This window comes from Coregonus lavaretus (genome assembly GCF_964263955.1).
Source record: "Coregonus lavaretus genome assembly, chromosome: 12".
Lineage (NCBI taxonomy): Eukaryota > Metazoa > Chordata > Actinopteri > Salmoniformes > Salmonidae > Coregonus > Coregonus lavaretus.
The window spans coordinates 7,486,227-7,503,334 of record NC_139999.1 but is presented as its reverse complement, the minus strand read 5'-3'; positions in this window follow the sequence as shown (position 1 = coordinate 7,503,334).

Below are 17,108 nucleotides of genomic sequence, written 5' to 3'. Positions count from 1 at the left end.
TTGACAGTCACATTGATGATTCTCTGTCTGTAGTTGACAGGTTACAGCTAGCATGTCCAACTTAATGAAACAAAAGGAGTTTGGTTAATCACACAGACGTGCACATGCACACAAACACCCTCTGTCCCACCCCTCCTAGCCTGCCAACCTCCTCTCTTATACCCCAAACAACCCCAAATGAACAAACCCCAACCAGCGACAGCAGTGCAGGGCCATGGTGTTGGGTGTTGTTGTGTTGTTGTGTCAGACAGAGAGCTAAGGCTGCTGGAGATAAAAGGCCCTTTAAGAACAATGGTTATAAATTACCAAAAATAATCTGACATCGCAGCAGCACGGAGCCCTGTCAGCGCTCTGTTTCTCCCCATCTGTCACACACATAACACAGCCCCACCACCATCACCACCACACCCCACCTCATTAAGATTCATATCCCCGAAAGGTGACTTCTCAATCGGGAAGGGTGACAACCTCACCCCCCCTCCTCCTCCTGCTCTCTGGTTTAGCCACCGGGAGGCATGCGCAATGACAGGTAGCAGCCCCTTTCCCTGGGGGGGAGAGGATGGGGGAGGGAGTAGAGTGTGTGTTTGTTTGTGTTTGTGTGCTGCCAACGTGATGAGCAGGATTATCAAATCAAGATGGTCTCCAGGGAGGAGTCTGAGATTGTTAGTCTATCTCACTACCTTTCCCTCCTCTCTCTCTCTCCTCTCTCTCTCTCTCTCTCTCTCTCTCTGTCTCTCTCTCTGTCTCTCTCTCTGTCTCTCTCTCTCTCTCTCTCTCTCTCTCTCTCTCTCTCTCTCTCTCTCTCGCTCTCTCTCTCTCTCTCTCTCTCTCTCTCTCTCTCTCTCTCTCTCTCTCTCTCTCTCTCTCTCTCTCTCTCTCTCTCTCTCTCTCTCTCTCTCTCTCTCTGTCTCTCTCTCTCTCTCTCTGTCTCTCTCTCTCTCTCTCTCTCTCTCATTCCTGTGCTATTTCCTTTATCCTTTGCTCACTCGTTTCCGCTGTCTTTCCCCTGTGGTGCTGTCACACACTCTCAACTCCTGACCACCTAAAGCAAACACCCAACTCCCCAGAGCTGCAGTGCAGTGTGGGGTAAAGAGGGGTCACAGTCCCCTGGTTCCTCCCAAATCAAATGTAATTTGTCACATGCGCCGAATACAACATTTGTAGACCTTACAGTGAAATGCTTACTTACAAGCCCTTAACTAACAATGTAATTTAAAGAAAAATAAGTGTTAAGTAAAAAAAAAAAAAAAGATAAGTAAAAATAACAAAATAAGAAAAATAACAAAATAACAAATAATGAAAGAGCAGCAGTAAAATAACAGTAGCGAGGTTACAGTGAGGGAAAAAAGTATTTGATTCCCTGCTGATTTTGTATGTTTGCCCACTGACAAAGACGTGATCAGGGCGGCAGGTAGTTTAGTGGTTAAGAGCGTTGTGCCAGTAACCGAAAGGTTGCTGGTTCTAATCTCCGAGCCGACTAGGTGAAAAATCTGTCGATGTGCCCTTGAGCAAGGCACTTAACCCTAATTGCTCATGTAAGTCGCTCTGGATAAGAGCGTCTGCTAAAATGTAAATGATCAGTCTATAATTTTAATGGTAGGTTTATTTGAACAGTGAGAGACAGAATAACAACAAAAAAATCCAGAAAAACGCATGTCAAAAATGTTATGAATTGATTTGCATTTTAATGAGGGAAATAAGTATTTGACCCCTCTGCAAAACATGACTTAGTACTTGGTGGCAAATCCCTTGTTGGCAATCACTGAGGTCAGACGTTTCTTGTAGTTGGCCACCAGGTTTGCACACATCTCAGGAGGGATTTTGTTCCACTCCTCTTTGCAGATCTTCTCCAAGTCATTAAGGTTTCGAGGCTGACGTTTGGCAACTCGAACCTTCAGCTCCCTCCACAGATTGTCTATAGGATTAAGGTCTGGAGACTGGCTAGGCCACTCCAGGACCTTAATGTGCTTCTTCTTGAGCCACTCCTTTGTTGCCTTGGCCGTGTGTTTTGGGTCATTGTCATGCTGGAATACCCATCCACGACCCATTTTCAATGCCCTGGCTGAGGGAAGGAGGTTCTCACCCAAGATTTGACGGTACATGGCCCCGTCCATCGTCCCTTTGATGCGGTGAAGTTGTCCTGTCCCCTTAGCAGAAAAACACCCCCAAAGCATAATGTTTCCACCTCCATGTTTGACGGTGGGGATGGTGTTCTTGGGGTCATAGGCAGCATTCCTCCTCCTTTAAACACGGCGAGTAGAGATGATGCCAAAGAGCTTGATTTTGGTCTCATCTGACCACAACACTTTCACCCAGTTCTCCTCTGAATCATTCAGATGTTGATTGGCAAACTTCAGACGGCCCTGTATATGTGCTTTCTTGAGCAGGGGGACCTTGCGGGCGCTGAAGGATTTCAGTCCTTCACGGCGTAGTGTGTTACCAATTGTTTTCTTGGTGACTATGGTCCCAGCTGCCTTGGGATCATTGACAAGGTCCTCCCCTCCAGCTCCGTGGCTTGATGACTCATTGCGAGCTCACAGAACAGAGCTCCGGGCAGCTGAGCGGAAATGGAAGAAAACTAGACTCCCTGCGGACCTGGCATCTTTTCACTCCCTCCTCTCTACATTTTCTTCATCTGTTTCTGTTGCTAAGGCCACTTTCTACCACTCTAAATTCCAAGCATCTGCCTCTAACCCTAGGAAGCTCTTTGCTACATTCTCCTCCCTGCTGAATCCTCCTCCTCCTCCCCCTCCCTCCTCCCTCTCTGTGGATGACTTCGTCAACCACTTTGAAAAGAAGGTTGACGACATCCGATCCTCGTTTGTTAAGTCAAATGACACTGCTGGTCCTGCTCACACCCTATGCTTTGACTTCTTTCTCCCCTCTCTCTCCAGATAAAATCTTGCGACTTGTGACTGCAGGCCGCCCAACAACCTGCCCGCTTGACCCTATCCCCTCCTCTCTTCTCCAGACCATCTCCGGTGACCTTCTCCCCTACCTCACCTCGCTGATCAACTCATCCTTGACCGCTGGCTATGTCCCTTCCGTCTTCAAGAGAGCGAGAGTTGCACCCCTTCTCAAAAAACCAACACTCGATCCCTCTGATGTCAACAACTACAGACCAGTATCCCTTCTTTCTTTTCTTTCCAAAACTATTGAGCGTGCCGTCTTTAGCCAACTCTCTTGCTATCTCTCTCAGAATGACCTTCTTGATCCAAACCAGTCAGGTTTCAGGACTGGTCATTCAACTGAGACTGCTCTTCTCTGTGTCACGGAGGCTCTCCGCACTGCTAAAGCTAACTCTCTCTCCTCTGCTCTTGTCCTTCTAGACCTGTCTGCTGCCTTTGATACTGTGAACCATCAGATCCTCCTCTCCACCCTCTCCGAGCTGGGCATCTCCGGCGCGGCTCACTCTTGGATTGCGTCCTACCTGACCGGTCGCTCCTACCAAGTGGCGTGGCGAGAAGCTGTCTCCGCACCACGTGCTCTCACCACTGGTGTCCCCCAGGGCTCAGTTCTAGGCCCTCTCCTATTCTCGCTATACACCAAGTCACTTGGCTCTGTCATATCCTCACATGGCCTCTCCTATCATTGCTACGCTGACGATACACATCTAATCTTCTCCTTTCCCCCTTCTGATAACCAGGTGGCGAATCGCATCTCTGCATGTCTGGCAGACATATCAGTATGGATGACGGATCACCACCTCAAGCTGAACCTTGGCAAGACGGAGCTGCTCTTCCTCCCGGGGAAGGACTGCCCGTTCCATGATCTCGCCATCACGGTTGACAACTCCGTTGTGTCCTCCTCCCAGAGTGCGAAGAGCCTTGGCGTGACCCTGGACAACACCCTGTCGTTCTCCGCTAACATCAAGGCGGTGACCCGATCCTGTAGGTTCATGCTCTACAACATTCGGAGAGTACGACCCTGCCTTACACAGGAAGCGGCACAGGTCCTAATCCAGGCACTTGTCATCTCCCGTCTGGATTACTGCAACTCGCTGTTGGCTGGGCTCCCTGCCTGTGCCATTAAACCCCTACAACTCATCCAGAATGCCGCAGCCCGTCTGATGTTCAACCTTCCCAAGTTCTCTCACGTCACCCCGCTACTCCGCACACTCCACTGGCTTCCAGTTGAAGCTCGCATCTGTTACAAGACCATGGTGCTTGCCTATGGAGCTGTGAGGGGAACGGCACCTCCGTACCTTCAGGCTCTGATCAGTCCCTACACCCAAACGAGGGCATTGCGTTCATCCACCTCTGGCCTGCTGGCTCCCCTTCCTCTGCGGAAGCATAGTTCCCGCTCAGCCCAGTCAAAACTGTTCGCTGCTCTGGCACCCCAATGGTGGAACAAGCTCCCTCACGACGCCAGGACAGCGGAGTCACTCACCACCTTCCGGAGACATTTGAAACCCCACCTCTTTAAGGAATACCTGGGATAGGATAAAGTAATCCTTCTAACCCCCCCCCCCACCCAGAAAAAATAAAATAATAATAATTGTAAAGTGGCTATCCCACTGGCTATAGGGTGAATGCACCAATTTGTAAGTCGCTCTGGATAAGAGCGTCTGCTAAATGACGTAAATGTAATGTAAATGTAGTTCTGGGCTGATTCCTCACCGTTCTCATGATCATTGCAAGTCCACGAGGTGAGATCTTGCATTGAGCCCCAGGCCGAGGGAGATTGACAGTTATTTTGTGTTTCTTCCATTTGCGAATAATTGCACCAACTGTTGTCACCTTCTCACCAAGCTGCTTGGCGATGATCTTGTAGCCCATTCCAGCCTTGTGTAGGTTTACAATCTTGTCCCTGACATACTTGGAGAGCTCTTTGGTCTTGGCCATGGTGGAGAGTTTGGAATCTGATTGATTGATTGCTTCTGTGGACAGGTGTCTTTTATACAAGTAACAAGCTGAGATTAGGAGCACTCCCTTTAAGAGTAGAGTGGCCAGACGGAAGCCGCTACTCAGTAAAAGGTACATGACAGCCTGCTTGGAGTTTGCCAAAAGGCACCTAAAGACTCTCAGACCAGGAGAAACAAGATTCTCTGGTTTGATGAAACTAAGATTGAACTCTTTGGCCTGAATGCCAAGCGTCACGTCTGGAGGAAACCTACGGTGAAGCATGGTGGTGGCAGCATCATGCTGTGGGGATGTTTTTCAGCAGCAGGGATTGGGCGACTAGACATGATTGAGGGAAAGATGAACGGAGCGAAGTACAGAGAGATCCTTGATGAAAACCTGCTCCAGAGCACTCAGGACCTCAGACTGGGGCGAAGGTTCACCTTCCAACAGGACAAGTCTCTGAATGTCCTTGAGTGGCCTAGCCAGAGCCCAGACTTGAACCCGATCTAACATCTCTGGAGAGACCTGAAAATAGCTGTGTAGCGACGCTCCCATCCATACTGACAGTGCTTGAGAGGATCTGCAGAGAAGAATGGAAGAAACTACTCAAATACAGGTGTGCCAAGCTTGCAGCGTAATACCCAAGAAGACTCGCAGCTGTAATCGCTGGTTAAGGGTGTTTCAGCAAAGTACTGAGTTAAATGTCAGAATACTTATGTAAATGTGATATTTCATTATTTTATTTACATTTGCAAAAATCTCTAAAAACCTGTTTTTGCTTGTTCATTATGGGGTATTGTGTGTAGATTTGATGAGGGAAAAAAACAATTTAATCAATTTTAGAATAAGGCTGTAACATAACAAAATTTGGAAAAAGTAAAGATGTCTGAATCCTTTCCGAATGCACGGTATATTTCTTAATTCCATTATTTTACTTTAGATTTGTGTGTATTGTTGTGAATTGTTAAATATTACTTCACTGCTAGAGCTAGCAAAAAAAAACATTTCGCTACACTCGCAATAACATCTGCTAAATATGTGTATGCGACCAATGAAATGTGATTTGATTTGATTTAACCTCAATTTGACATTTGAGAAACATGGATGAACGTCTAATTCTGATGTGAGACTGTGAGAGCTGGTAGACCATGTTACCAGTGGACTGTGGTTGAGTTCCTCGAACAGTCTCCATGGAGTTGACCCTCCCAGTGCTTTGGGTGCGTCCCAAATGGCCCTCTATTCCCTATATGGTGCACTTCTTTCAATAGGGCCTTGGTCAAACATAGTGCACTATATAGGGAATAGGGTGCCATTTGGGACGCAGTGTAGAGCTGGCCCTCTCTATGTAGCTAATGAGGTGGTTGAGCTTGACAGGCCTGGCTAAGGGATGGCTAAGGCCTTCACACCTTTCTGATTAGTGTGAACCTCCCCCAGGGTACCAGCACCTCTCCCACAGCCAGACACCCATTATCCCCAGGGACCAGGGAGGGGGCCACGGACCCAGTCCGGCCCAGGAATGGGACCTGGTCTAGGGGGAGAGAGACCTACTTACAGTGGGTACATTGGAGGAGCTCCATTGAACCATCACCCCACTCAGACCAGTTCTGGGAGGAGACATACCAACTAACATTGGGTAGACTGGAGCTCCATGCCGTACCATGACGACGACACAATCACCCACAGACTCCAGAGTCATTACAATAGTACAAGTTGATATTCACGTAATAATAAGTAATTCCTCTTGACCACATTCACAAATTGGGGAAAACCAACATTACATTGACCCCCAATGTAAAAGAGCCAACTTCATTGTGAAAAAGTATTCATACCCCTTGACTTATTCCACATTTTGTTGTGTTACAGCATAATTTCAAAATGGATTGGGAAAAAAATGCTCACCCATCTACACACAATACCCCATAATGACAAAGTAAAAACATATTTTTAGAAATCTTTGCTCATTTACTGAAAATGAAATACAGAAATCTCATTTATTTAAGTATTCACACCCCTGAGTCAAAGTTTTGTAGAAGCACCTTTGGCAGTGATTACAGCTGTGAGTCATTCTGGGTAAGTCTCTAAGAGCTTTCCACACCTGGATTGTGCAACATTTGCCCAATATTCGTTTAAAATTGCAGAAAAACTCAAATTGGTTGTCGATCATTGCTAGACAACCATTTTCAGGTATTGCCATAGATTTTCAAGTAGATTTAAGTCAAAACTGTAACTCAGCCATTAAGGAACTGTCACGACTTCCTCCGAAGCTGCCTCCTCTCCTTGTTCAGGCAGGCTTCAGCGTTTGCCGTCACCGGCCTTCTAGAAACTGCCGCTCCTCATCTCATCATTCCATTTGTTTTGTCTTGTTTATTACACACACCTGGTTCATATCCCCTCATTAGTACCTGTAAAAGTGTTCCCTCTGCCCCCCTGTCTTTGTGTGGGATTAGTTATTGTGGAGGAGATTATAGCTCGGTGGAGCTACTTTGTATTTTGTATCGCCGGGATATTCACCTGTGTGCCTTGTTTTACTCCAGTGCGCCGTATTTACCGCACTGGAGTGTATTACGCATTGCTGCGTACCGCTGTGTTCCTGAATAAACCATATATTCTGTGATTTACCCTCCTGCGCTTGACTCCGTCCAAAATCACCCACTACAGAATCACACACCCGAATCATGGAGTCAGCAGGAGTGGAGAACATGCCTGGAGTTGTCCAACATGCTAGCCAGCTTGGGAGAAGCGATGGATCGGGTTCTCCAGGTCATCCAACGCCTGGAGAGGAGAGGACCCGACCCTTCGGGACCAGCTGAGCGACCCTTCGGATCCAGCCACCCACACCCCAGCGCCCAGAGGGATTCACCTATCATGACCGAGGGAGTATGACTGGACCTCTATTTTTCGACCATCAGCCCGGCTCCATTGTAGCGGGAGAAGGTGTCCGCCCTCGTCTCCTGCCTCTCGGGGAAAGCCCTGGAGTGGGCCAACGCGGTCTGGAGTGAAGGAGGAGACGCGTTGGACAACTACGGGGCGTTCGCTCGCCACTTCCGGGCAGTCTTCGATCATCCCCCCGAAGGAAGAGAGGCGGGTGAGCGGCTGGTCCACCTGAGGCAGGGGACGAGGACCGCGCAGGACTTTGCCCTGGAGTTTAGAACTCTAGCGGCTGGGTCCGGGTGGAACGAGTGGGCCCTCATCGACCACTTCCGGTGCAGCCTGCGAGAGGACGTCCGAAGGAAGCTAGCCCGCCGGCATACCATGTTGACTTTCGACCAGCTGGTGGACATGGCCATCCAGTTGGACAACCTGGTAGCTTCAAGAGGAAACCTGAAAGGGGCCTGCCCGTTTCACCCCCCTTCAACCCGGATTCCGTTCCTATGGAGCTGGGTGGTGCAGCGATCCAGGAGAACGGAGGATGACAGCTCCAGTGTCACTCTTGTGGCAGGAGAGGACATTCTGCTGCACGTTGCCATCAGGGTTCTTCCGGGTCTAGAGGCGGCAGACAGGGCACTCTCGTGTCACCCCAGGTAGCGCAAACCCACACTCTGCTGTGTACTGCACCATACACGTAAACTTCCCTGATTACCCGATAGTTCCCCAGTGTAAGGTGCTGGTCGATTCAGGCACAGCTGGGAACGTTATGGACAGAACTTTAGCTCATAGTCTCTGTATTACATTGGTTCCCCTACCCATTCCATTGCCCATCAAAGCACTTGACAGTCGACCATTAGGGTCAGGTTTTGTTAGGGAAGTTACAGCACCAGTCACGATGATCATGCAGGAGACGCATAGGGAGCAAATCACCTTCTATATTATTGAGTCCCCTTATTTCGCTGTTGTGTTGGGTCTTCCCTGGCTCGCACTACACGACCCCACCTTTTCAAGGCCTCAGAGGTTTCTCACGGGGTGGTCGCGATAGTGTCAGGGTAGGTGTCTAGCTGTTTCCGTTGGTGCCGTAGTCTAGACACTACCTCCACCGTGCTCATTCCCCCCGAATACCTCGATTGGGTGCACGCGTTCTCCAAAACGCAGGCGACCAATTTACCACCTCATCGGGCGGGGGATTGCGCAATAAACCTCCCAGGAGTCATGTATATCCCCTGTCGCAGGCTGAAACTGAGGTTATGGAGACGCAGTCCCTGCGTCAGGGGTTCATACGTCCCTCCACTTCACCCACCTCCTCAAGTTTCTTTTTCGTGAAGAAGAAAGACGGAGGTCTGCACCCTTGCATTGATTACGGGGCACTTAATCAAACCACCATTCGCTATATCTACCTCTACCCCTCATCTCCTCTGATATCGAATCAATGCATTGGGCGTGCTTCTTCACGAAATTAGATCTCCGGAGTGCATACAACCTGGTGCGTGTTCGGGAAGGGGACGAGTGGAAGACAGCATTCAGCACAACCACGGGGCATTATGAATACCTGGTGATGCCGTACGGTTTGATGAATCCCCCATCAGTGTTCCAGTCCTTTGTGAACGAGATGTTTCGGGACATGCTGGGTCACGGTGTGGTGGTCTACATCGATGACATTCTGGTGTATTCCGCTACACGCGCTGAGCATGTGTCCCTGGTTCGCAAAGTGCTCGGCCGACTGTTGGAGAATGACCTATATGCCAAGGCAGAAAATTGTCTGTTCTTCTAACAGTCCGTCTCCTTCCTCGGATACCACATCACCACCTCAGGTGTGGAGATGGAGGGAGACTGCATTCCAGCCGTGTGTAACTGGCCGACTCCAACCACGGTAAAGGAGGTGCAGCGCTTTATTGGCTTTGCCAACTACTATCGAAGGTTTATCCGGGGCTTTGGCAAGGTCGCAGCTCCCATCACCTCCCTGTTGAAGGATGGGCCATCCCGGCTCCGCTGGTCTGCTGAGGCTGACAGGTCTTTCAGTAACTTGAAGGCTCTGTTCACCTCACCTCAGCCCCGGTACTGGCCAATCCCGATCCATCATTACCATTTGTAGTGGAGCTGGATGCGTCCGAGGTAGGTATAGGCGCAGTCCTTTCCCAACGCTTGGGCATGCCACCCAAGCTCCGCCCCTGTGCCTTCTTCTCGAAGAAGCTCAGCCAGGCGGAGCAGAACTACGACGTTGGTGATCGGGAGCTGTTGGCTGTTGTCAGATCCATGACCGCGTGGAGGCACTGGCTCGAGGTGGCGAACCACCCTTTCCTCGTCTGGACTGACCACCGTACATCCGGGCAGCGAGGAGACTGAACCCTCGCCAGGCCAGGTGGGCCTTGTTCTTCACCTGGTTTGATTTCACGCTCTCATACATACCAGGCATTAAGAACGTGAAGGCAGACCCTCTGTCACGGCTGTACGACACAGAGGAGAGGCCCATAGATAACACCCCCATACTCCCGGCCTCCTGCATTGTGGCACCGGTAGTGTGGGCGGTGGACGCGGACATAGAGCGGGCGTTACGCACAGAGCCATCTCCACCTCAGTGCCTAGCTGGGCTGCGGTACGTGCCGTCTCTTGTCCGTGATCGTCATATCTATTGGGCACACAGGTCCCCCTCCTCTGGTCACCCAGGTATCAGCCGTACAGTGCGCTGCCTGACCGGGAAGTACTGGTGGCCTACCTTGGCTAAGGACATGAGGGTATATGTCTCCTCCTGCTCGGTGTGCGCCCAGAGTAAGTACCTCCCAGTGGGTAAGTTACATCCCTTGCCAGTTCCACAACAGCCATGGTCCCACTTGTCAATTGACTTCCTCACGGATCTTCCCCTCTCTCAGGGTAACACCACCATCCTGGTCGTTGTGGACCGCTTTTCTAAAGCCTGCCGTCTCCTTCCTCTGCCCGGTCTCCCCACGGCCCTGCAAACTGCGGAAGCCCTGTTTACCTACGTCTTCCGGCACTACGGGGTGCCAGAGGACATAGTGTCTGACCAGGGTCCCCAGTTTACGTCTAGGGTCTGGAAGGCGTTCATGGAACGTCTGGGGGTCTCGGTCAGCCTGACCTCTGGGTTCCACCCCAAGTCTAATGGGCAGGTGGAATGGGTGAATCAGGATGTGGGTAGGTAACAGCGGTCCTATTGCCAGGACCGGCCGGGAGAGTGGTCGGCGTTCTTGCCATGGGCCGAAAATGCCCAGAACTCTCTCCGCCACTCCTCCACTAACCTATCTCCCTTTCAATGTGTTTTAGGTTATCAGCTGGTCCTGGTACCGTGGCATTAGAGCCAGACCGAAGCTCCTGCGGGGGATGACTTGTTTCGGCACGTGGAGAAGACATGGAACGCTGCCCACTTCCACCTCCAGCGCGCCGTGCGTCGCCAGAAGGGCAACGCTGACCGCCACCGCAGTGAGGCCCCGGTCTTTGTACCGGGTGATCGGGTCTGGCTCTCGACCCGGAACCTGTCCCTCCGCCTGCCCTGCCGGAAGCTGAGCCCGCTGTTTGTGGGGCCGTTCAAAGTCCTGAGGAGAATAAACAAGGTCACGTATAGGATACTACTCCCTCCTGATTACTGTATTAACCCCTCGTTTCATGTGTCTCTCCTCAGGCCAGTGGTGGCTTGTCCACTCCAGGAGTCTGAGGTGCGGGAGAACCCTCCACCCCCTCTGGACATCAAGGGGGCCCCGGCATACTCCGTCTATTCCATCCTGGATTCGAGGCGTCGGGTGTGGGGCCTTCAGTACCTCGTGGAGTGGGAGGGGTACAGTCTGGAGGAGCAGTGCTGGGTCACGGTGAGGGATGTCCTCGATCCCTCCCTGTTGCGGGATTTCCACCGTCGCCATCTAGCTCGTCCTGCTCCACTTCCTCCTGGCCATCCCTGAGGCCGGTGTCGGTGCACTGCTGGAGCTGCGCGTCACAGGCCTTCCAGACACTGCCGCTCCTCATCTCATCATTCCATTTGTTTTGTCTTGTTTATAACACACACCTGGTTCATATCCCCTCATTAGTACCTGTAAAAGTGTTCCCTCTGCCCCCCTGTCACATGTCTTTGTGTGGGATTAGTTATTGTGGAGGTGACTCTAGCTCGGTGGAGCTACTTTGTATTTTGCATCGCCGGGATATTCACCCGTGTGCCTTGTTTTTCTCCAGTGGGACGTATTTACCGAACTGGAGTATATTACACATTGCTGCGTACCGCTGTGTTCCTGAATAAACCATTTATTCTGTGATTTACCCTCCTGCGTCTGACTCCGTCCATAATCACCCACTACAGGAACATTCACTGTCTTCTTGGTAAGCAACTCCAGCGTAGATTTGGCCTTGTGTTTTTGGTTATTGTCCTGCTGAAAGGTGAATTCATCTCCCAGTGTCTGGTGGAAAGGAGACTGAACCAGGTTTTCCTCTAGGATTTTGCCTGTGCTTAGCTCCATTCCATTTATTTTTCATCCTGAAAAACTCCCCAGTCCTTAACGATTACAAGCACACCCATAACATCATGCAGCTACCACTATGCTTGAAAATATGGAGAGCGGTAACTCAGTAGTGTGTTGTATTGGATTTGCCCCAAACATAACGCTTTGTATTCAAGACAAAAAGCGAATTGCATTATTACTTTAGTGACTTGTTGCAAACAAGAAGCATGTTTTGGAATATTTTATTCTGTACAGGCTTCTTTCTTTTCACACTGTCAATTAGGTTAGTATTGTGGAGTAACTACAATGTTGTTGATCCATCCTCAGTTTTCTCCTATCACAGCCATTAAACTCTGCAACTGTTTTAAAGTCACCATTGGCCTCATGGTGAAATCCCTGAGCGGTTTCCTTCCTCTGCGGAAACTGGGTGAGGAAGGACACCTGTATCTTTCTAGTGATTGGGTGTATTGATACACCATCCAAAGTGTAATTAATAACTTCATCATGCTCAAAGGGATATATATATATTTTTTACCGATCTACCAATAGGTTCCCTTCTTTGTGAGGCATTGTAAAACCTCCCTGGTCTTTGTGTTTGAATCTGTGTTTGAAATTCACAGCTTGACTGAGGCACCTTACAGATAATACACTGCTCAAAAAAATAAAGGGAACAGTAAAATAACACATCCTAGATCTGAATGAATGAAATAATCTTATTAAATACTTTTTTCTTTACATAGTTGAATGTGCTGACAACAAAATCACACAAAAATTATCAATGGAAATCAAATTTGTCAACCCATGGAGGCCTGGATTTGGAGTCACCCTCAAAATTAAAGTGGAAAACCACACTACAGGCTGATCCAACTTTGATGTAATGTCCTTAAAACAAGTCAAAATGAGGCTCAGTAGTGTGTGTGGCCTCCACGTGCCTGTATGACCTCCCTACAACGCCTGGGCATGCTCCTGATGAGGTGGCGGATGGTCTCCTGACCTGGACTAAATCATCCGCCAACTCCTGGACAGTCTGTGGTGCAACGTGGCGTTGGTGGATGGAGCGAGACATGATGTCCCAGATGTGCTCAATTGGAATCAGGTCTGGGGAACGGGCGGGCCAGTCCATAGCATCAATGCCTTCCTCTTGGAGGAACTGCTGACACACTCCAGCCACATGTGGTCTAGCATTGTCTTGCATTAGGAGGAACCAAGGGCCAACCGCACCAGCATATGGTCTCACAAGGGGTCTGAGGATCTCATCTTGGTACCTAATGGCAGTCAGGCTACCTCTGGCGAGCACATAGAGGGCTGTGCGGCCCCCCAAAGAAATGCCACCCCACACCATGACTGACCCACCGCCAAACCGGTCATGCTGGAGGATGTTGCAGGCAGCAGAACGTTCTCCACGGCGTCTCCAGACTCTGTCACGTCTGTCACATGTGCTCAGTGTGAACCTGCTTTCATCTGTGAAGAGCACAGGGCGCCAGTGGCGGATTTGCCAATCTTGGTGTTCTCTGGCAAATGCCAAACGTCCTGCACGGTGTTGGGCTGTAAGCACAACCCCCACCTGTGGACGTCGGGCCCTCATACCACCCTCATGGAGTCTGTTTCTGACCGTTTGAGCAGACACATGCACATTTGTGGCCTGCTGGAGGTCATTTTGCAGGGCTCTGGCAGTGCTCCTCCTGCTCCTCCTTGCACAAATGCGGAGGTAGCAGTCCTGCTGCTGGGTTGTTGCCCTCCTACAGCCTCCTCCACGTCTCCTGATGTACTGGCCTGTCTCCTGGTAGCGCCTCCATGCTCTGGACACTACGCTGACAGACACAGCAAACCTTCTTGCCACAGCTCGCATTGATGTGCCATCCTGGATGAGCTGCACTACCTGAGCCACTTGTGTGGGTTGTAGACTCCGTCTCATGCTACCACTAGAGTGAAAGCACCGCCAGCATTCAAAAGTGACCAAAACATCAGCCAAGAAGCATAGGAACTGAGAAGTGGTCTGTGGTCACCACCTGCAGAACCACTTCTTTATTGGGGGTGTCTTGCTAATTGCCTATAATTTCCACCTGTTGTCTACTCCATTTGCACAACAGCATGTGCAATTTATTGTCAATCAGTGTTGCTTCCTAAGTGGACAGTTTGATTTCACAGAAGTGTGATTGACTTGGAGTTACATTGTGTTGTTTAAGTGTTCCCTTTATTTGTTTTAGCAGTGTAGTATGTGTGGGGTACAGAGATGAGGTAGTCATTCAAAAATCATGTTAAAAACTATTATTGCAGACAAAGTGAGTCCATGCAATTTATTATGTGACAAATGTTTACTCCTGAACTTATTTAGGCTTGCCATAACAAAGGGGTTGAAAACATATTGACTCAAGACATTTCAGCTTTTCATTTTTTATGAATTTGTAAAGAATGTGAAAAACATCATTCCACTTTGACATTATGGTGTACTGTGTGTAGCCCAGTAACAAAAAAAACTACTAAATGTAATCCATTTTAAACAAAATGTGGAAAAAATCAAGGTGTGTGAATACTTCCTGAAAGGAAGTTTTGAGAATGACACAAATACTAATTTTCACAAAGTCTGCTGGCTCAGTTTTGATGATGGCAATTTGCATATACTCCAGAATGTCATGAAGAGTGATCAGATGAATTGCAATGAATTGCAAAGTCCCTCTTTGCCATGAAAATGAACTTAATCCCGAAAAAACATTTCCACTGCATTTCAGCCCTGCCACAAAAGGACCAGCTGACATCATGTCAGTGATTCTCTTGTTAACACAGGTGAGAGTGTTGACGAGGACAAGGCTGGAGATCACTCTGTCATGCTGATTGAGTTAAAATAACAGACTGGAAGCTTTAAAAGGAGGGTGGTGCTTGAAATCATTGTTCTTCCTCTGTTAACCATGGTTACCTGCAAGGAAACACGTGCCGTCATCATTGCTTTGCACAAAAAGGGCTTCACAGGCAAGGATATTGCTTCTAGTAAGATTGCACCTAAATCAACCATTTATCGGATCATCAAGAACTTCAAGGAGAGAGGTTCAATTGTTGTGAAGAAGGCGTCAGGGCGCCCAAGAAAGTCAAGCAAGCACCAGGACCGTCTCCTAAAGTTGATTCAGCTGTGGGATCGGGGCACCACCAGTGCAGAACTTGCTCAGGAATTGGCAGCAGGCAGATGTGAGTGCATCTGCACGCACAGTGAGGCAAATACTTTTGGAGGATGCCTTGTGTCAAGAAGGGCAGCAAAGAAGCCACTTCTCTCCTGGAAAAACATCAGGGACAGACTGATATTCTGCAAAAGGTACAGGGATTGGACTGCTGAGGACTGGGGTAAAGTCATTTTCTCTGATGAATCCCCTTTCCGATTGTTTGGGGCATCCGGAAAACACCTTGTCCAGAGAAGACAAGGTGAGCGCTACCATCAGTCCTGTGTCATGCCAACAGTAAAGCATCCTGAGACCATTCATGTGTGGGGTTACTTCTCAGCCAAGGGAGTGGGCTCACTCACAATTTTGCCTAAGAACACAGCCATGAATAAAGAATGGTACCAACACATCCTCCGAGAGCAACTTCTCCCAACCATCCAAGAACAGTTTGGTGACAACCAATGCCTTTTCCAGCATGATGGAGCACCTTGCCATAAGGCAAAAGTGATAACTAAGTGGCTCGGGGAACAAAACATTGAAATGTTGGGTCCATGGCCAGGAAACTCCCGACCTTAATCCCATTGAGAACTTGTGGTCGATCCTCAAGACGCGGGTGGACAAACAAAAACCCACAAATTCTGACAAACTCCAAGCATTGATTACGCAAGAATGGGCTGCCATCAGTCAGGATGTGGCCCATAAGTTAATTGACAGCATGCCAGGGCGTATTGCAGAGGTCTTGGGTGTCTCCCGAGTGGCGCAGTGGTCTAAGGCACTGCATCGCAGTGCTAGCTGTGCCACTAGAGATCCTGGTTTGAATCCAGGCTCTGTTGTAGCCGGCAACGACTGGGAGACCCATGGGGCGGCGCACAATTGGTCCAGGGTAGGGGAGGGAATGGCCGGCAGGGATGTAGCACAGTTGGTAGAGCATGGCGTTTGCAACACTGGGGTTGTGGGTTCGGTTCCCACGGGGGGCCAGTAAGATTTTTTTAAATTAAAAAATAATGTATGCACTCACTAACTGTAAGTCGCTCTAGATAAGAGCGTCTGCTAAATGACTAAAATGTAAAAATGTCTTGAAAAAGAAGGGTCAACGCTGCAAATATTGACTCTTTGCATAAACTTAATGTAATTGTCAATAAAAGCCTTTGACACTTATGGAATGTTTGTAATTATACTTCAGTATACCATAGTAACGTCTGACAAAAATATCTCATAACACTGAAGTGGCGAACTTTGTGAAGACCAATACTTGTGTCATTCTCAAAACTTTTGACCATGACTGGACATGTAACCAGGTCAAAAATCCTGCCCTATGGTTCGCAATGCTCCCACATAGGGGGAAATAGAGCCTGCGAGAAGAGCCCTGTGGCTTCAGGCTATTCGGTGTGGGAAATGTGGGGACCCAGTGTCCAAGTAGGCTACACTATGTGTGTGGAAAATATTTTCATCACCGGTAAGACATTTAACTTGTTTAGTATAGTCTGTTTGTAATGCCACTCACTACTTGTATCTGTATAGTCCGTTTGTTTGTGTTTTTGGGTAGCTCGCTAGCGCTCTCACTCACTCACTCACTCACTCACTCACTCACTCACTCACTCACTCACTCACATGGCTGCTAGCACCGTCATGAAAAGGGGGGAAGCTTTACAATATTAAGTTTTTCTAAGTAGTGTGAATGCTCGGGAGCAGGCAATGTTGAAAAGTAATGTTTAGACATGTTGTACTTTTCTTAAATGTAGTTTTGTAATTGACTAAAACAACAACAAGAAAATTGTGTTGGGGCAATGGGGTAACCTAGGTAACTA